Below are 22,076 nucleotides of genomic sequence, written 5' to 3' on the forward strand. Positions count from 1 at the left end.
GTAGCAAACATCCCAGAAGTGCAAGAACAATAGGAGCAACAGCTGACCTGGAGTTAAAAGACTGTTTAGCAAGAAGGGATGTCATCTTGCATCTAAGTCTTTGAGTCCCAGCAATATGGTTTATTTAGAAAAAATTTAAATTGAAAAAAATAGGCAGGTTAGTCCTATAATATGGCAGATTACTATCTCCATCTCCTTTATTGTAGAGTTCCCAAACTATTTAGTAGTTCCCCATTCAGCTGCCTACTGTTTTTGAAAATACAAAAGGTGTATTGCAAATTATTGCTTTCCCTTAGACTTCATAAAATATGAAAGTCCACCTAGCAGGTGATACGTGGGACTTGTGATGTGAACGCGGTCTTCTACAAAAACCCAAAATGTACTGTGAACATCAGGCAGAGATAGCTATTTAGAATGACGAAACTCCTCTGTGTACCCAAAAATATGCTAAAAGACTGTGGAGTCAGTTCTCTGGCTGATGAGCTATAAGGAGAAGTCTCCCCTGACATTGTGCCTCAGTATTTGTTGACAGTGGTTTGCAATGCAGAGATGTCCTTGGTGCCTTGGCCATCTCTTTACCCCCCTGGCTCTGTGAAGGGAGTCTGGTGAACAGCAGCTTCGGTGGTGCTAAGGCTACTGTTCCGTACCCATCCTTCAGTGCAAACCATCTCAGCTAGTATGGTCACCCTTCTAAAGCTACTAACTTAGATAGGGAGATGTTGCACCAAACATCTTCCACCATCAGTGAACTTTAGAAGCCCCTACAGACTTTCTAGTAATGGAGGGAGATAAGCTCTACTGTAGGGAAAATCAGACTCCGTTGCTTGAGTGCTCTGAATTGTGCCTCTCTCCCGTCAGGGGACTTAGTAACCATGGTCTTGCAGTTCTTCTCACACACAAACCCCCAAGTGTTTTTCTCATAACACTACAGCAATTGTACCAACCAGTTCTCAGTGCTTCAGATTTTGTTGTGCCAGTTCTTCAGCCCAGGATCCCTCTCTCTGGGGGCTGTGCTGTTTCACTGCTTGTGCTTGGCTTTTTGACTTGTTGGAGCTTTCTCTCCATAACCCTGGGAAACTACAGGAACTATTTTTACATCTGCCAAATACCTCACAGACAGTCTCCAGGCACTCGAGCTTCTGTCTTGTTTTCAAAATTTGTAAATCTCTACTTTCTCAGAAAAAAATACAGGGTGATGCTTGCTCCAAACAAAAGCTGTCACTTTTCCAAGGTCAGATTAAACACCATGTCTGAATTTCAATTACATATTTTGTATTAAAAAAAAAAAAGGCAGCCAACTAGGCTTCTCAAAACATTTCATTTTGGTTAATGCAATCAGTTGTCTTCTTTTAAGGCTAGGCTGTGATTAGAAGCTGTGCATGGAGAAGTACGGCAAGGATGCCAGCTGCCCAGAGCTATGCAGATTGTGGACCTACATGCATGTAAGTAACCAGGTCTAACTGTTGGCTTTATTCCTGCTTCTTGCATAGATGCACAAAGAACAAATCGGGAACAAGAATTACCTTTTTTCTAAAGGTTTAAACATGAAAAAAGCAGAAGAATTACAAGCAGAAAAAGACATGAAATGTTTTTTCAGACACTATTCCTGCAATTGAGGCATACCTTCAGCACACTTACAGAAAGGCAACAGCAAGCATGCATGCAACATGGGAAATGATGCTGTCAGAGAAGTGGGCGGTTCCCCTCCCTTCACCTACCTTTCCTGAAGCCTCTTTTCAAACAACCATATTTCTTTAGGAAAATGGTAAAAAAAGGGACTTATGTCACCTCTTTTACAGAAGGAATATTTCCAGTTCTTAAGACAAATCAGAGAGAAGATTCAGCTAGAAACAAGGACAGTTTAAACATTGCAAGGACAGACTTTTAAAAAGGGATGCTGGGGTTAAAAATGTGTCAGAATCAATTCTGTTGCTTAATTCTGGTAAAACATTAAAAATGTGTCAGAATCAATTCTGTTGCTTAATTCTGGTAAAACTCATGGAAACAGGTGATGTCTTCCTGAAAACTTCATGACAGTCATCAGCAAATTGTATTTTTAAAGTGCAAGTTATTGCAGACTGGCCAGCAGTTTACTTGACTGTTGACAGCAACTGCTAGAAAGACTGGTTAAATTATGCACTTGTTTGCGCATTTATCAACATGATGTTGTGCATCTATGCATCTTTATAAATTTTTGCTCAGAAATTATGCTTGCATAGTGCACTTCACAATAGATGCCTAGATCCAAGATTTTTTAATTCATTTGTGAATTTGTTGCAAACACAAATTCAATAGTGGATCATTACTAGGTGGAAAAAAGCCCTGGGAAGTTGGTCTCTTTCATGTACACTTTAGGAGCTCATCTCACCATTGCTCTATCACTCAGATTCATTGACAGCCATTATGGTGGCAACCATATGACACTTGGCTTTAAATTAGCATTTAAGGAAATCTTCAGGAAATTTTTTTGAAGAAGCTGTCTTTCTAGGCAGATGAATTATTTTTTTCCCAAATAACATGATAAATCTGATAAAAAACTCATTGTAAGAAGTTGTGGAGCTTTTAAATAGTAGATGGTCCAACATGATGGTCCAACATGATTTGTTGTTGACTAAGTGCATCTATGAATTTTAAGGTACAGATAAAAAACACATGGCCCTTTGGTAAGACTACAAATACAACCCACAAACCTATCTCACTGCTCAAGCAGCATTTAAAGTCTATTGAACAACAGATGAAACATATGGAGACATGACTAAAGGCCATAAAATTATAAATAATCTTCAAACTTTTCTGTTATCATTTAACTATTTTGATTCCATCTGACATCCTGAAGATGTCTGCTTGGGCATCATAGGAAAACCTGCCTCCCATGTAAGTGTCAGCCATGTGAACAGATGTCACAGAACACTGAGAAGGAGTAAAGCAAGGATTTAGGAAAGAAAAAAGAATGGGAATCAAAAACCTGAAAAGAGAAGATATGGCTTGGGTCTTGAGAAGGATAAACAAAAAACAGGCTGAGCAGAGAATGTAACAAAATATGGTAAGAAAAGACGTGTAAAGACCAGGCTGTGCTCTTTGAGCACCACACTGCTAGCAAGGAGAAATGTAGAGCAAAGCATCTTTTCTGTTTGCCTGTGCTTCCAGTTCATTTTGTTTCTTTGCTGCTGTTGCTGGGGAGGGGAGAAAGGAGCAGGGCTTTGTGGCTGTGTTTCTGTTTAATTTGGTTCTATTTTCTTTTTTTGGCTTGGGTTCTTCTCTTGTTTTCTAGCTGTCCTTTCTCTTTCCCCAGTCAGCAGGAAAATGCTTGTTTCTCAGGGATCAAACATCTCCTCATTCCCTTTTGCTGGCTGCGCTCTGTTCCTTACTAAGACAGAAAAGATGATTTAGCCCACAGGCCTGCACATGTGAGTGACTATCTTGAAAGTGCTGCACCTTGATAGTTAGTGGTTGCCTTCAGGGTACCAGGTCTCTCAAAGTATTTGGCTGGTTTTGACTCCCTGAAGGAAGACTGAGATATGAAGTAGGATCACTCTGCTATCTCCATACATGAAATGACCTAATTTGCATTAAATAGCGGGAGCTGAGACAAGCCCAGGAAGGTCTGGGCACCGTTCGACAGCCTCTTTTGATGTTTCAGCCTTGCCCACACAAGTTCTTGCTGGTTAATATTTCTTATATCACATGTGATGTGGTATGGGCCACAGACACAAAAATAAAAAGAAGCTCACTGTTTTTTCTTGTACTGCATTTTGGTGCCATATGCTGCATTGGTCCCAAGGGTGAGCTTATTCAGTGCAGTGGCAGTTAAAAACAAGGCTGGTTTGGACTGGCAAACAGCACCTATGAGAAAACATTAAGATCAGACCACATGAAACTACCCATGTTCACTTCAAAGAAATATGGCCTCAATTGAAAATAAAGAACTACTTGCGATCCAGTATAGTTTTATGGAAATAAATAAATGTTTTTCACCCCTTTGCAGCTCCACACAGGATGTAAGCAAGGTGAGCAAGTAATGACCTGTGCACAAGTCACCTCTCCAATGATATCTCTAAAGGTCCTTCACAGCCTTGGTCCCATTGAAATCAACACCATGGCTATGCAGAACAGAAGAGCAGTGTAACCTTGACCCCTGCTTGGATTTTTTGGAGGGCTTTTCTGCTAGTGTTTGTTCTCAGAAGTGTTTTGTTAGGAGGGATAATCCAACATTTATTTTTACTGAGCTCCAAAGTTTTCTGCTCCAGCTGAGAACTATGAACACCCACATACATTTTCATTCAAGGAAATTGTGTCGAACTGCTTCCTGCTTCTCACTATCCTATGGCTCCCTGTGTCTTCGTTACTACTCGTATTAAATCTGTGTGTATTCATTAACTACCAGCCAGAAAAATCACAGACTCACAGGGAGTAGGAGAAGTTTCTCACAGAGATCTAATAGTTGAAATGTAAATCTGCCTCCTGGTGGGATGTAAATTCAAACCCAAGTGCAGCCAATATCCTGAAAGGCATTTGGAGTCAAAGCCACTGCTGCTAATCTTATTATTTTGCCTCCTCTTTGCTGTACTGGTGGTGTCAGTACTGCAACTGTACAAGTGTCAAGCACAGGCAGGAATAATTGAGGTTTTCATTTTGGCTTAATTTTTGAAGTTTTTTGTGAGTATAGTTTCATGAGGAAAGACCAGACATTTGTGTATCTCAAAATATATTTTAAGACTCAATATTTATAATGTTTCAATGTTTACAGTATGAGACTAAAGGGAGATAACCGAAATAGAGGCTGAGGTGTGAACAATAAGAGATATTATTTAGCTTGAGCTAGTAAAACAGTATGGAATATATTAAACGTTAAAGCCTAGCTGGACAAAGTCCAGACAAAACAGTGGGAGCAACAAGAAATTAAGAAACTTTCCTGAGGAAACATTGAACAGAAGAAAAAAATTATTTTATCTAGAAGACATAGGGACATCATAACAGTTGTCTGATACTTAAAGGTTTGTTGTCTGGGGACCTGCTGCTCTCTTGTGACCACAGGGGAATGCAAGAAGTAAGCTTTAATTGTTACAGTAGAGATTTATAGTAGTTGTCATAATTTTTTTTCTGGTGTCAGGATGGTAGAACATGGGAATGAGCTAACTAGTTCAGCAGAGAAACCTGGGCGTATCTGGGGTGTAATTCGTGTGGTGTGTTTTTTAACAACTGCTTTAGAATAAGATGAATCATGGCCTGTAAGTACACTTTTCTCCCCATCAGCTCTGAAGGAAGCCTGGAGTGACTAACTCTGGTGTAGTCATCCTCATTTTATCAGATGAATCCCCATCCCAGATGTCCAGCCTGGTTTGATAGTCCCAGAGCACAGGGGCCATCTTGGCACACTGACAAAATATAAGGATGTTATTTTTTTCCTGAAGTTTTGTCAGGACACCAGATTTTCCCCATCTCTTCCTGTCAAACTGCAGCCCTGAGAACAAAATCATTCCCAGCACCATGGCAAGGGAGATGTCAGGACCTCTCTCGTCCCAGTTCTTGACCCCACCACACAGCCTGCAGCAGGATGGGGGTGTTTCCACCTACCTTTTGGCCCTTTAAAAATACACCATTGAGTATTTTTAAGTGGTGATCAGAGAAGCGTTTACTTGGGGTCAGTGTAGGTATGATTCATTCTGCTTCTGTGCTGGGACTCCAACTAAGCTTATCAACTGAGATCCCATTTTTCCTGCAGTCATAGAGTTATTAAGACAACAGAATACTGAGCTGCAAAAACACCAAAAAGTTACTGACAGTAAGATCTATTAGACTGGGGTAGAAAATGATCTCAAGGGTATGGGAGGAACATCAATGAATCATTTTGAAATGGATTGGTTCATATCGGAATATAGACGGTGAGTGATACTCCCAAGAGGACCTTGTGGGCCTGGACCAGAAGTAATCTAACAGATCTACTAGAAGGTTAGCATCTACAAGTTTCAGACTACACTGACACAAAGTGTATTTCTCTCACAAAGCAGTAAAAGAAAAAAAAGTCCCCCTTTATAACAAGCTGTTTCAAAACAGCTGGGTAAAGTTCCTGGACATAGCTATAATGATTCACAAGACAGTGTTACCATGTATTCAGTAATCAATATGGTAAATTCTCCTTGTCTGGCTTGCTGTGATATTACAGGTTGAATACTCTGAGCCATCTGCAAAGAAAGTCCTCCCATTTACAAGCTTTTCATTTAGAGCAGTTTCTCTCTACATATTAAAGCTGTTATCCAAACCCAATTTCAAGGAACACCTTTACTTTTTTTTTCAGTTTTTCAGAGCTCCTGGTAAAAGCTGAATTGTTTTCAGCCTCAGCCTTCCAAGATATGGCCAAGCATAGACCTTCAGTCTAAGTCACTGCAAGTCAAGGTGGGCTCTGACCTGAGTGCAGGAAACCCGGGTTAAGAGGTTGCTTCCTCTCCTTCTTCCCCCTCATTAGCTGCCCGTTCTTCAGAGACTAATATTTACATGGCTAAGACTAGGTGAAGTTGCTTCCCAAACTGATTTTGAGAAATGGTGTTTGTCAATATAGGCGCTTTAAGAACAAGACAGAGGCATGAGTGGTTATCCTCTCACACACCTCCCAGGAAACCTGTGTGCTGCATTACCTCTCTGAAATGCACGCACACCAATACACACAGCGTGGGGAATGAGCAGGAAAAATTAAAAATCTGTTGTGGTCACTGGGCCATGATCTCATTGCAATTACAGGGACATGGTGGGATAGCTGGCATGACTGGAATGCTGTCATGGGTGGCTGTGTACTTCTTAGGAAAGACATGCCAGCAAGGAGAGGTGGTGGAGTTGCTCTTTGTGTGAGGGAACAACTCAAATGTATCAAGCTCTCCCAAAGGGTGCATGCAGAACAAGATGACAGTTTGTGGGTAAAGATTAAGGAGCAGGCCAACACGGGGAACACTCTTGTGGGTGTTTGCTATAGGCCACCCGAGGAGGAAGAGGAAGTCAAGAAGACCTTCTACAGACAACTGCAGGTAGCCTCACAATCACAGGCCCCGGTTCTCATGGGGGACTTCAATGACCCACACATCTGCTGGAAAGACAACACAGCCAGGCTCACGTGCTCCAGGAGGTTCCTGAAGAGCATTGATGATAACTTTTGGACAAAAGGTGGTGGAGGAGCCAATAAGGCAAAGTGTACTTCTGGACCCCGGGCTCACAAAGAAAGGACTGGGATGTTGGGGCTCTGAAGGCTGAGGGCAGCCTTGGCTGCAGCAACCATGACGTGGTGGGAGTTCAGATTCCTGCATGGAGGAAGCACGGCAATAAGTAGGATTGCAACCCTGGGACTTGAGGAAAGCTAACTTTGGCCTCTTTGAGGACCTACTTGGAGGAATCCCATAGGTTAGAGCTCTGGAAGGTAGGGGATCCAGGAGAGCTGGCTAATATTCAAACATCGCTTCCTGCAAGCTCAAGACAGGTGCCTCCCTGTGAGCAAGAAATCAAGCAAAAGGGGCAGGAGATGTGCGTGGATGAGCAAGGAGCTTCTGGCAAAACTCAAACAGAGAAAGGAAATTTACAGGATGTGGAAAAAGGGACAGGCCACTTGGGAGGAGTATGGGAACACTGTCAGAACATACAGGCAGGTGAGAAGAAAGGCTAAGGTCTGTTTGGAATTCAGTCTGGCCAGGGATGTCAAGGACAACAGGAAGGGCTTCATTCAAGTACATCAAGTACTTGCAAGCAGGAAAAGGATGTCTGGGGAAAATGTGGGCCCATGCTGAATGAGGTGGGTGCCCTGGTGACAAAGGACACAGAGAGAGTGGTGTTATTGAATGTCTGCTTTCGTCCAGCCTTTACTGCCAAGGCCAGCCCTTGGGTTTCCCAGACCCTGGTGGCAAGAGGGGAAGTCTGGAGAAAGGAAGACTTCCCCTTGGTCAAGGAGGATTGGGTTAGAGATCATTTAGGCAAACCTGACACCCACAAATCCACGGGCCCCAACGGGAAACACTCCCAAGCACTGAGGGAGCTGGCAAATGTTATTTCCAAGCCACGCTCCATCATCTCTGCAAGGTCATGGAGGAGAGGTTCCTGAGGACTGGAGGAAAGCCAGTGTGACTCCAGTCTTCAAACAGGGCAAGAAGGACATCCCAGGGAACTGAAGGCTATTAGCCTCACCTCCATCCCTGGAAAGGTGGTGGAACAGCTTATCCTGGAGATTATCTCAAAGCATGTGCAGGAAAAGAAGGTCATCAGGAACACCCAGCATGGATTCACTGAAGGGAAATGGCTAACTAACTTGATGGCCTTCTATGATGGAATGACTGGTTGGGTAGGCGAGGGGAGAATGGTGGATGATGTCTATCTTGACCTCGGCAAGGCTTTTGACACTGTGCCCCACAACATACTCCTAGGTAAGCTCAGGCCGTGTGGGTTGGATGAGCGGACAGTGAGGTGGATTCAGAGCTGGCTGGATGGCAGAGCTCAGAGGGCTGTGACCAGCAGCACAGTCCAGCTGGAGGCCTGTAGCTGTGGTGTTCCCCAGGGGTCAGCACTGGGTCTAGTTCTGTTCTTCAGTGACCTGGATGAAGGGACAGAGTGTACCCTCAGCATGTTTGCTGATGATACAAAACTGGGAGGAACGGCCATGCTGCCATTCAGTGAGATCTGGACAGGCTTGGAGAGCTGGGGGGGGGAGAGGAACCTGAGGAATATGAGGAAGTTCAACAAAGGCAGGTGTATGGTCCTGCACCTGGGGAGAAACAACCCCAAGCACCACCACAGGCTGGGGCTGACCTGCTGAAAGGCAGCTCTGTAGAAAAGGACCTGGGATTTCTGGTGGTCAACAAGTTGCCCCATGAGCCAGCAGTGTGACCCTGTGGGTAAGGACAGTGGGGTCCTGGGGTGCATTTTAGGAATAGTGTGGCCAGCAGGTTGAGGGAGATGATCCTGCCCCTCTACTCTGCCCTGGTGAGGCCGCATCTGGAGTGTTGTGTCCAGTGCTGGGGTCCCCAGTTCAAGAGAGGCAGGGAGCTACTGGAGAGGGTCCAGCAGAGGGCTGTGAAGGTGATGAGGGAATTGGAGCACCTCCCTGATGAGGACAGTCTGAGAGAGCTGGGCCTGTGTAGCCTGGAGAAGAGCAGAGTGAGAGGGGATCTGACCAATGTCTACAAATATCTAAAGGTCAAGTGCCAAGAGGACGGGGTCAGGCTCTTTTCAGCAGTGCCCAGCGACAGGACAAGGGGCAATGGGCACAAACTGCAACATAGGCAGTTCCACCTCTATGTGAGGAATAACTGGTTTGCTTTGGAGGTGGTAGAGTGCTGGAACAGGCTGCTCAGAGAGGATGTGGAGTCTCTGGAGACATTCAAAGCCACCATGGTTGGTGGGGCTTTTTCTTGAAGGCAGCACCCAATCCAGCTAGCCCAATGAGTTGTGGTGTGCCCTTCTGAAGCTGTGGATTTGTGTTGGATTTCTGACCATTCACACTGACACCAACAACTTCCACTCAGTAACAAACATTTAATTCCTCTCAGTTCCTAACTGGGGTGGTTAGATAGCTCTGGAGCAGCTCCCTAAACTCCTGCCAGCTTCCAAAGTTACTATGTTCCTCAGTACTGAACAGCTGGATTAACAAGATGTGGTATTACTTGTAACTGTTTTTCCAGAAATGCTTCCATGTTCTCCTCATGAGAGCTTCTGGACTGGTTGCTCAAAAGAGCAGTGCTCCCCTGTTATTCAGAGATCTCAGTGGGTAAGTTCACGTGTCCCAAGATGAGTGTGAGCTTAAGTGGTTTGGTGGATGAAAGCCAGTTTGCTCAGCAGCATCCCAGTTGGATAAGGCACCCACAAGGGAGACTGAGAAGATAGATGAAAAAGCCATCAGTCATACATAGCACATTTCACCTGTCCAGAATTCTGCTTAGAAGCATTAAGGACATATTTTGATTTCTCAGATGCAAAGTCATTCCGCTTTTAGCCATTTCAAAGTCACAAAGGACCATATGCTTTCAGAGAAACTCTTAGTGAGCACAAGATGCTATCTGTGCGCATAAAGGTATACATCAGATAGAGTTATAGAAATTATGGAAATATTAAGTGTATTTGGCGGGCATCAGAACTTACAAAAGAGTTATAGAGAGGCATAAAGCTTTGGTCCTGATTCATAGAAATGAATGCCAAATGAAAACTGCAATGTTTATATATGGAGTACAAACACTTCAGTAAAGTGGCAGCTAATGCAGTCATGACGATAACTAGAAAAGGTCACAAAGGAAACATGAGCAGCACTTTGTACTAAGATGCACTCATACTCATCACTGAAGTCCTGGGTTAAACTTTGCATTTGCCTTCCCTTGTGTTGACCTTGGATTTTTAAACACTTTCCTGTTTATTAACTTATTCCTGTTGATTAATATTGTGTTCATATATGGGGTTTTGGTGGGGTTTCGTTTTTTGCAAAGCGGCATTCATTATCAGGATTTTCACAGGAACTCTGCATAAAAGGAAAAGCATAGGCTTTATTAAAAAACATTTCCAACAGAGTTCTGCTTCCATAGTCTCTTATTTCAATTTCCTAAAGAGTCATTTGAGTAACTTTGTTTAAAAGTTAAACTTTCAAAATGTGATGCTTCTACCACCTTTGACATCCAGAGAATTTTGGAAATAATTCACAAATGTTCATGAATTGAGATTCATGCAAGTAATAATTAGATAAACATTACTGTAATGCTTTTGCAGCAAGAGAAATAGAAAAATGTGTATGGCAACACAGAATCAGAGCAATTTTGGAGTAAATAGAATGACACACTAGTATTGCACCAAGGTGAATTTCTTTTATTCCAAGCACAACCGAACTGAAAACCTGGGAAATTCCACCCTCTTCTTTAACCACTAAATAAAGCTCTCCGTCTTCAAATGGGATATTTTTGTTAAAGCTATGGAAGACTTTCCATGGAAATGGGAGATGCTAATCCCTGAAAATTTGTCAAACTGGAGGCAAAGACCTGAAAAAGTAGCAGAAAACACTGAAAACCTACAAAACAACTGTAACAAGCTGAAATTCATTAGATTTCTAATTGCAGCTAAATGTTGGGCAATGAAGAAGCTAAAGTGGACAGGGAGCCAGTCAAGATGCACCATTTCCCATGCACATAGTGGTGAACCTGATAAAAAATCAGAGTAGGGAGTTAAGTGACTTCATTTGCTGTGTGGGTAACTTCAATGTCAATTTCTTAAAGGCTAAAGCCAGGCAATGTCCCCAGTTCAAAACAGACTTCTGTGCTGCACCTTCCCAACCAACAGATCAAACAGGGGTAGTAATGTGATGAGACGTTGCATGTAAGAGTGTGCAGCAATGGCAGCCTGTTACCTATTACCCTATTTCTGCCCTACCCTTACCCTATTTCTCATACACCACCTTGAGATGGAGGAGGTACTGAGATGGGTAAGTGACTGGGAAAGCAATAAAGCATAAAATAAAGGGCTTCCATGAAGGGGTAGGAATGTTTATTTTTTCCCCTCCTTTTCTGCAGAGTAATATTAAATTTTGACTCATATTTCCTTTCCTTTTATAAATGAAGCTATAAATCCTGAATCTATGAAGACTGGATCCCAGGCTTTTCCAGCTTCTCTGTGTAACAATCAAACTGCATGATCAGAGATCAGGCAAAAAAAGAAGCCCTAGGGTGAGGACTGTGCAGCTGTAACAGTTTACAGCCTCCTTACACTCAGTGACCATCCCTGACATCAGTTAAAGAATGGATTTTCTTTCAGCAATCTGAACTGTAGCAGTTCTAGATTCCTAGAAATCTTTTCTGAAATTTCCTAGGACTGCCTCATATGAACTACGAATTGGCATCAGATAAAACCCCTCAAGCTAGCCTCAGACCATGTGGGGTTATTTTTCTGCTCTGTGTATCAAATTTGGGGGAAAGGACGGACTTGGGATGTGTATGCGCATAGGTCATTTTGCTCCAGCTTTCCAAACAAAAAGAACTGAAGGTCATTCTCCTTACTGTTTCTGGAGCAATATGAACAGAGCTGGGCGCTGGTATAAATCAAAGAACAACCTTCACTACATGCATATTTTACAGCCCACTAAGTAGGTCCTTATTAAGAAATTAATGCTGCTATACATCTTGTCTCCTTTTTCTGCCTTCCAGCAACAAAGTGATGCACGTGGGAAACACAATTTACAAGACTACAAACAACGATGTGTCTACACATTGAAATGTTAACTTTTATAGGCCGTAAAAAACAGTTACTGCTTTTTTATGGAATGATAAGATACGGAACCCCCTGAGTCCAAGAAATAATCACCTCAAAGCTCAATAATGAAAATAGCACAGAGAAAACATTTTCTCATTAATAGTCAGAGAATTTTATAAGGCGACAAAAATGCTTGCAAAAGCAGCTGCCACCAATTACAGCCAGGTAAATCACTCAGGATGTGAGGGGACTCTGGCTACACAATGCCCACTGTGGGAAGGGAATACCCCTTCCAAGCTGCACCTGCACATGATGGGCTGCGAGCCTCAACCTCACTGTTAGTCTTTGCACAGCGGGAAGCCACAGACCAGTCATTTGGACCAGCCACTTATTTTGCATCCTGTTAAGGTTTTAAAGCATGCAGGGTGCTAGTATTTGGTGTGGGAAAATAGATAGTAATGGTGCTGGGGAAAGGAAGGTATCAGACTGAGGCATGCCAGGTGATAAGTATGTGGGGTCAATTTTATTTGGAAGGAAATGATAGAACACAAGTACACAGAATGAAGAATATCATCAGCATTTACCCAATGAGGGCCCCAAGAATACCTTTATGGATGAGTGTGGCGCAAAGTAAATCTTGTCAACAGCCAAAGTTGTATTGTTTATTCTCTCAGTTTATTGACTGAGACAAAGGCAGGGTATATTCAGCTACTGAAGGTCTGTGACAACACATCATGTACACAGCTCCAGCTGTCTCCAAAGGGACCAGAGAGGAGAAGCAAAGAACTGCATCTGCACTACTTAGAATAAACTAGAGGAAGTCAGAGTTACTAGTGAGTTACTTAGAGTAACACAGAGGAAACAAAGCAGAAGTGGAATTAAGTATCTTTCTTCATGCAGTAAGCCAAAATGATAGAAATGTTTTTAGCTGCTTAGAAAAGGTGCCAGTTACAGGTATGCCAGTCCCACAGGAGTTAGATGCTTTTGAATAGATAACATCTTGGGAAAAAAAGGATTGTAGCAGAATACGATAGTAGGGAAATGGAGAATCTGCCCAAACTCCACTTGGAGGAAAAACCTCTAAGACGACTAAATTTCACGAGATATTGAGAGAGTCAGCATCAATCATTAGCCACAAAGAGAGCTACGAATATTAAACCAACTCTACAGCACATTTCACACATCCCAAAATAATGTTCTCACTCCATGTGTTTTCCATTCTGTGGATGTTTGCATCTCCAGAGCTAACCAATTACATGTGAAAATATTGAAGAATGCCCTTCCACTTTAGACAAGTTTATGTTTACCCCTTGAGCAATTAAATTTGCACGGAATTTACTTATGGGTTTTATAGAAATTTTCCAAGGGGTAGCTGATAATAAAAATTGCAATCACTAGTTTAGATCAAGTAGTTCTCAACAGTATTTTCTTCTTTAAATGGGAAATTGAAGATTTATATAGTGGACTAACTGCAATTTCCTCCTTTAAATGTTTGGTATTTCCAAAAGATTACATCACTGTAGTTTGCATCTGAACCTCCAAGGCTAGGGTGAAATTAACTTGTCCCATTTTGTATTGTAAGTTCATTTCATACATCCTTGACAGTGTTAAAAACAAGAGCTTTTATCACATTCATCAAGTAAATGTAAGTCAAAGCACAGGTTCTCCATGGAGTAACTTTTCTGCTTCAGATTGCTGGGTATACAAAGCAATGGAAAAGGAGGAAGCAGAGAACTTCCTTGTGAAGACTGTCTCTGCCTCTTTGACTGAGGAAATATGTTTATTTATCCTTCAGGAGATTTCACAATCTGGTGATACTTTTGGATGCAAAAATGCTCTTAGATATTCATATAGCAACAGACATCAGGATGAGTGGGTTTTAATCTATGTCAGACTGGGAGACTGTGACCGTTTCACATGACCCATGTCTCAGTTTGAGACTGGATTACTGCTCTGCACCCTGAATTAGACTAGACATTAAATCAGCTAGGAAGCTGTAGTTTGTATACAATGGAAAGACTTTTTTTTTTTTTTTTTCATGGAATGCATCCATCTACTGTGGGTTGGCTTTCTGGACTCTTTCACCCTATAAGAGCAACAAAACACTTACAGATTTGGCTTGTTGTTTATTCGAAGCACAGCAAATCCATTCTGGACAATTTGGGAATCCCCAAATGTGTATCACAATTTGGATCTGATATTTGTTACAAATTCAGTGCAATTGAGGCTCTTTAACTGTGATGTTAAAACACGGATTTGCATTACGGACTTCAGTGGCTTCAGAAACCATACTCCCCAAGGCTGAATAGAGCAACTGACCAAAACATTAGCAATAATCCAGATCTTTATTGTTTAGAAAATCTCACCCAGTTTTCTCTTTTTCATATTCCTCTGTCTGCTTTTAAAATGTAGTCTTATATTTAGCACCACAGTTCTCTGGGTTTTCCACAGAGCCATCTGCCAATAAGATGAAGTTTCCTGAAAGGAGATGCTCTCTGTCCTTAGTTTAAGAACAGTCATGTTTTCAAACCCTTGAAAAATTTCTTGGGCCACCAGTAATTTGTCAGAGGTGAGATACGGCTAGCTGAAGTTTTTGCTAAAATCCCACCAAACACTGTTTACCAAGCAGCTGTAATGTGGTGGGAACACCAGGAGACAAAACCTGCAATGTGACAGCTACAGCTCCTTGTCCTGCAGCATGTCCGAGGCACCAGCCTTGGGGCAATTCTGGGACACCACACTCTTTTCTTCCTCATATAAGATTTATTAACAAAGTCTGAGAAAGAGAGAGAGAGAGAGAACAAAATCATTCTGTAGCCTAGTGTATAGGATGTTTTCTGTTCATAAAGAGGTCTTGGCTCTTTGTGAATGACCATGACTACTACATATAAAATAGCATGGTTTAAAACACGTTCAGGCCTTCTGGCTGTCATACATGACAGGAATGCTACTTACTAGAGCTGATAATATTCAGGTGTTAAAGATGAGAAAGAGAGATGGGTGTCAGCGTCAAGGAAAATCCCAGGTTTATAAACCAAGAGCTTAGAAGAGTTTAGGGAGGTGGCCAAGAGCCACCCTCTTCCACCACTGTAATGTCACACACCTATAAGTCACACAGCTGTCAAGCTTTGTGACTAAGACTGGTTTAATTTTACAACTACCTGGTATGGTTGGCAGCAGCTATATTACAAGTAGATGCTATTGGAAGTATGTGAGCCACTAGCAGCAACGTCTGTGAAGGTGTGTAGACATTTATACAGACATTTAAAAGCAAACTGGGAGGTTAAAAAAACAACTCAGCCAAAAGTTTCTTTTTTACCTTCTTCCTTTCTTTTTGCATGAACAGCAGAAACCAGCATTTCCCACAATTTCCACTCAAAGATTCACACATGGGGCTTTTTCTGAGGTAGCAGGGAAGCTACAATAGCAGTAGTTGAAAGTCCTGTTTAATCGCACTTTTCTGACACCAAGCACGTTTCCACTGATTCCCACCTCCCTTCTGCCCTGAGACAAGGCAGGGTCGCATTTAACACTGATTTAAAGAACAAAGTCAAAATTTCTCAGTGACTAAGTATCCTTTATTGGCAGCGCTGGATGCACGGCGGATCCTTCTGTCTAACGTGCATGTTTAAAGTAACTAATTATCTTATATTTATACAATAAACCAATGAATATTCAATTAATGCCTATACATATTCATTACCTAATCTCGCCTACTCTCACTTCGTATGTTAATTAGCTTATCAGTCCTTTGCGTTTGCGCATATTCCTCCAAGAATTGTGGGCAGGGGTCTTCAGGACTTGGGCAGTGGTCTTTGGGAGGAAGGTCATAGGTCTTCCTCACGGTGTACTTTTCACCTTTTGTCTGGTATGTGATGATCTTGCCAGTTTGCAGTGTTCTTATCGGTCTGAGCTAATTTATGTCCTTGTCAACCATCTGTTTCTTCCGCTTGTTTCTTTTAATTGCTCCCTCTAGATAACTTATAAGCAGGCCCCTTGTTAGAGAAAGTTAAAGAAAGAGAAACAGACTCCTTCTCTGATCAGTTATTTTATTAATTATTTCTTTCAGACTATGGTTACATGACCTAATGACTATACCTACATTTTTGAGTAAATATAAGTTCTTAGCCTTGGTACAGGGTTGTACAGAGGATTTCATAGCAGCTTTTGTTGTGCAACTATTAATTTCATTAGAATATATTTCTTATATTCATTATACTTTAACTACAAGGCTTATTCTATCCTAAAGTGAATTCATTCAGTATCAACACCTACATGGTGGCAAGACAGCCTGACAAAGGCTGCTACTACCAGGTCAAGCCCGGTAACAGCAGATTGCAAGTACCTAACAGAGGCATGAACTTGTGCCTTGGAGTATGCGTTGTGAAGCTCCGACCTACTGAATTCGGTCTTAACTACACGTGGCATTTTATTTACATGCCAAGAACCCAGCTAAAGACTTCTTTTGACATTAAATTGTTTACTACTATTAATCCACCACTTTTATTTTCTGGGCTCCTGCTGGGCAGGGGAATGAGTGCCTCGAAACTCTAAACTAAAACATCGGAGCAAAGCAGGCACACAACTTACGGGAACCCAAGGCAGGACTCCATTTTATGGAGTATTGATGTTTAAGTAACTCTTTGATCCCTTACTGCCATAGCACGTGAGCTGCCATGGACTCAGCAGACAGCAGATGCACTTACTAATTACTACTAATTGCTACTGTCTAGACACCACGTGAAGAATAAACTACCAGCCTTGTTTACAAACCAGCAAATACCTCCATACTCTTCTGCTATTATTCCGGACCACTGTGTTGCTAAGTCACCAGTGCTGAGTTTGCATACAACAACGAAAGAAGAATAACGGTTTGCATAATTTTTCCAGTAATCTGGACATGAAGTGAAGGGAACTGGAAAGTCAAGCCCTCTGTTGCTAAAACCATTAATTTTCCTTCACCAAATCCTTACTGTGTTTTTATTAGTTTGTACCCCAGGAGCAAGTAGTTTTCTGCATTAAACTCTCAGTCACAGGTCTGTGAATGAGAAATGTTCACAAAGATTGGCTTCCAGCATGTGAAAAGCTCACAGAGATTTTGTGGCAGAAAACATTTTATTCAACCCCTTTAAGAAGTGGGTCACTCAGTTTTGTTTGGTTTCTTTTAAAATGATACCAGTTTAAGTAGAAAATGTTAGTACCTGTCACCCTGTTGTAAAAAATCTTGTGATTGTTTTCAGGAAATTAAAAATACAACACCGGCTTCCATAAAGTTGAAAAATTTTTGCCATGCCTTTCTGAAAATAGGTTGCAGTTGTTTCAAAGTCATGACATTGTAGCCATTCAGCCTCTACCCACCTTTCCTACAGAGACTAATATACAGATGCAAGCGTTAAGAAGCAGCAATATCAAAGAGTTTATACATGGCATACACACAGTGTCTACCATCTTACCTCCACTGTCAGTTAGTGCATCTAGCACTGTCCTGCCTTATGGTGTTTTCTCCCTTTTTAGTTGTCATGAAAACTAAATGCAATATTTCATGCATCAGCCGAACAACATTTAAAAACATCTGTTAATGGCACCTGCACAGGAATTTCCTACCTATATCACACTGGTCTTGCACAACAAAAGCTTTCAGATGAGGCTGCACAACAGAGAAATGTTAAACTGAGTAATGAAAATAGCAAATGAAAACAGAATGATTTAGGGGTATGTGGAAACAAAAGAAGTAGAAAAGAGTTTTTGGAACAATAAAAAAAGTTTATCAGGAGGGGCCAAGTTAATGTATTGTTCTTTACATAGAAATAGAGATTTTTTACATCATTTTTCTTCCTTGAGTGGGAGAAAAGCTGTCATCAAGAAATGGTACCAGATGTCAAATTGAGCCTGAACTTAAACTGGAATTATTGAAACCAAGGTCTTCCTTAAAGTGTTAGACTGTTGATGTTTCTGTTTCTGTAGACTGCACACAAGGCTTAGATAAGGGCTAACAAGGAGATACTAAGGTCTGGAGAACAGTATGTAATCCTACTGTTTGAACACAGTGAATTGACTTGCCTGACCCAAGGCTAAAATTATCTGAGTTGGCATAGATTGAAGCAAACCATATCTGGCAACCAGCCAGGGAAGCACAGATAAACCCTGCTTTCAGAAATGGTGCAAGCTGAGCTGTAAGGCTTCAGGTAGCTTCTTTTCAAATTAACCAGGAGAACCAGGAGAAGCAGCAAACTGGTGTAGCCAGTCACAACCTCTTCTGTCAGTACCCCTCAGCCAAAATGCCCTCATTGCATGGCACGTCTATGTTGGTTAGTATTACCTTGTCACAGCACAGCTGGCAGCCCTTGGTTTGGGCCACGGCCGGAGGCAGGATTTGTGCCCCAGACTGGCACACGGCATCTGCATACAAACATGCACCATGTGGAGAGGGGGAAAGGAAGTTTCAAAGGCATCAGTTCCCTGTACATGCTTTCCCACCCTACTGTTAAACATTCAATACCCTTTCCCCGCCTCTTAGCTGCCATACAACTACTGTGAAACATTAGTGTTACTTCTTTTGACTTTCCTGACTAGCTCAGTATTTGGAGGTTTGGAACTTAAATTTGAGTTAGAAAGAAAAATTGGTGAAAGCACATGGGATTTTTGGACACAACCCCCCCACCCCACCCTCTATTTACAAGAATAAACGAATTCATGCTTTCCAGGGCACATAGGGACCCAACATCCAGGAACAGCTTTCCAGCTGATGGGTTCCTGCCTCCTCAAGAGAAATCTGATCCAAATGTCATTTATCAAGCCTTTATTTAGTGCCAAAATCATGTTTTCCAGAAGTTTTGAAAATTTTTTCTCTATCTTTGAAACTTCGTGCCTTTCTCACTTCTATCATTCTCTCTTCTTCAAAATGCCTTGTCAAATCTCTTCTGCCCAGACCATCTGAATTAGTGAACAACCTCCTATTCACCGTTTGTTTTGGCTGGAATTATATATTCTGTTCTCTGCTACAGCTCTCTGAAATGCAGTACATAAAAAGAAACTTAGCACTTCCAAATAAATTTAACCTACTCTGTCATTCTTGAGACTCTTCTACTTCAGATAAATGTGTATTTTCTGCTGTATATCCAAACCTTAGCCCACATTCCCTTAAAAACAACATCAACAACAACAAAGAACATGGATTGATGTTCAAGTTCACACAGTCCCTCTGTCCACAGCTGGCTCTCTCCAGCTCTCACAAGTCCCAAGACATATCTTACTCTTGTTCTTCATGTTTCCACTGATGCCAGGTGGCTGATCTCTTGTCCTACGTGTCTTTTGGGGAGAACTGAGCTTCCCAATAAACAAATATGTCCCTCCAAAGCAAAAACATTCCTCCCCAGGAGTCATAAGGAACAATAAATCAGAGAAAAAAAACAGATCACAAGCTGCACTCAGGGTCTGAAAGGGTGAGAATAACTCTTCATGAAGGACAGAAAAATGGCATTGGCCCAACTGCATTTGGTCAGTTATATAATACTTGGTTATTCTCTTAGGAATAAAGGTTTTATTGTGTTTCAGTAAAACTCAATATTTCATCACATATTTCATCAAGGCCATTAATTGCTCTATAAATCCTGAGGTATCCTACTAGTCCTGGAGGCTGAAGAACCCTGAGTGTTTGCTAACACAAGCATAGGAGGCAGATGAGTTTACAGAGTCTTCGACAACATAAAATAAAACTTACTGGAAGACTGTGAAGAAACTTCCTAAAGTACACAACGCTAGTAGACCAGAACTTATATGGATTTTCTGTCTGTGTAAGTTCTATGAAAAAGCTTCCCTTCACTGCTGGTACTGTCCTTTGGTTGCTGTGGAACAGAGGGTGTATCAAGCTTTCAGAAGGGCTTTATGTGGGGTATTAATAGCAAGACCGAATTAGCTCTTTCAGAGGAGAGAGCAAAGAGCAGTGCTTGTGGGAAGCCCTAAAGACTAGCAAGAGAGCACTTGTCAGTAAACCATGAGACTTGCTGAAGCTGAATTTCTAGCCAAGCCTGCAGAGATATTTTCTTGTGACCTTCTTGGTTGACACTGTCCCCAGTCACAACTCGCTGCTGTAGGATTCACAAACCAAGGTTGCAGCAGCCGTCATAACTCACAGCAGGCACCAGCCAAGGACAGAGGGTGGCTGTGTCTGCCGCAGCACCCCCTTGCTGCACCTCACAGTGCCCAGAGTACTGCCATAATTCACAAGCGTATCAGGCCAGAGATGATTTCCACTACAAAACTGTCATTTGGAGTTCAGCTTTGTAAGCAGTTCAAGCAGCACCAGTAGTGACAGTGAGGACAGCCAACTCAGATCAGATTCTTCCATTGAGAAATTCCCCAGCACCTTTTCTCAAATCCCATGGAAAGTAAGGTCTATTATGCTAGCCTTTGATTTTTAATTTTCTGCAGAATAAAAAGCCAATATCCCTGTAGAAGATAGCTGAAACTTATCTTGTCAGTAGCTATATTAGACTGAGAACCTGCTCAAAGCAGAAAATAGTGGGTGCTGAAGAGGTTGGGGCTCTGCCACCAACGTTTTTGTTGGTTGTACCCCTACAAAACAACCAGGGCCTGCTGCTGTAGGTACCAGAGGACCCACTCTCTCGTTGTCCAGACTACATTCCAAGGGGGTGTCAGGTCTTCATGTCTCCTCTTGGTCTCAACACACAGTAAAAGTCTACAGAGGTCTCTGCCTCTCTCCACTGCCTGTCAGGTGAAATTACACTCTTATTTTAGGAATACTTTCTAAGGAGCCCCTCAAGCATACAACTGTCTGTTAAGGTACTTGATCAGTATTTAGTGAGAGCTGAGCCTAGCCTTTCAGTACCTTATTGACACATATATATTATAGCTTGGTTCCTTCTGGAAAAATGAATTTTGCAGTCCAATGCCATTTTCTTCTACAGTCTTAAAGTGAACAGACATTTTGCCCTGCTGCAGCTTCTGAACATGATTCTGGTGTCACCCAAAGGTCAGCTAGCTGTCCTGTTTATTACGCTGATACACAGCCCCAGGGCATGCCTGCAGCTCATGCTCACAGCCAGTATGAGCAGCAGCAAGGCAGGCCGCTGCGTGAAGCATGGGACACAGCATGAAACTTTATTTTTGGCTCACTTCATCCTGGGTGACCAAAAACATCAGACATATCAATGCAAGACCGCGGCTGCAGAGCCACGGGGGGCAGCGTGGCGTGCTCCTTGCACCCAGACACTGGGGATGCTTGCTGCTCTCCTCAGGGACTGTGGGCAGTATCTGCTCTAAGGATGGACTTGAATCCTGGGACCAGCAGATGTTAATGTTTATGAAGGAAATTTTTCTTGGCAGAAACAGCTTCCAAGGGACCATAGCTAATGTTTAAGCAGCAACTTTTTTACCTAGGGAAAACTGAAGTGCTTTTACACTTTAAATGAGAGCAGGCTAGCATCACAACGTGTGGGCAGGATGCGACTAGTGCTTGATTCCTGTCTCCAGCCACCCTCCTGGTGCAGCTTCCCTGGGAGGAGGGACTGCATTTTTACAGAAACACCGGCTGCCCAGAGGTAGGCCAAGCTTACCTGCCACTCGAGCTAGCATGGAGGGAAAGAGGGAGCCACCAAACAGACAGACACAGCTCTTCCCTGGGGGAAGCTGTTGACCAGGGAGTAAATACCATCAGGTGAGGAAATGAGGGTCTCGCTGCACCCGCAGCAGTTTTGAACAAACAGCTCCCGAGTCACACAGATACAGCTAGGGATACTCAAATTCACTCTGTCCCAGGTGCTCATTTGAAGAGGGTGCATTAGTGGGAAATATCCTTCTTTCTGATTTTTATTTTGACCCCTGTGAACTGCTCTGGACACCCATGTGAAATGTAGAGTATATAG

General features: G+C 42.3%; 1 long non-coding RNA gene across 1 annotated transcript; it reads right to left on the bottom strand.

Moving 5' to 3' along the window:
- Nucleotides 1-13,081: 13,081 nt before the first annotated feature.
- LOC114015011 (uncharacterized) lies at nucleotides 13,082-19,560 on the bottom strand. The gene is made up of 3 exons (XR_003558735.2): nucleotides 19,446-19,560; nucleotides 18,512-18,591; nucleotides 13,082-14,968 (listed from the first exon to the last, which is right to left on the bottom strand). It is a non-coding gene; the product is annotated as an uncharacterized LOC114015011 (long non-coding RNA).
- Nucleotides 19,561-22,076: the final 2,516 nt, after the last annotated feature.

Source organism: Falco cherrug, chromosome Z (assembly GCF_023634085.1).
Source record: "Falco cherrug isolate bFalChe1 chromosome Z, bFalChe1.pri, whole genome shotgun sequence".
In the NCBI taxonomy this organism is placed as follows: Eukaryota; Metazoa; Chordata; class Aves; order Falconiformes; family Falconidae; genus Falco; species Falco cherrug.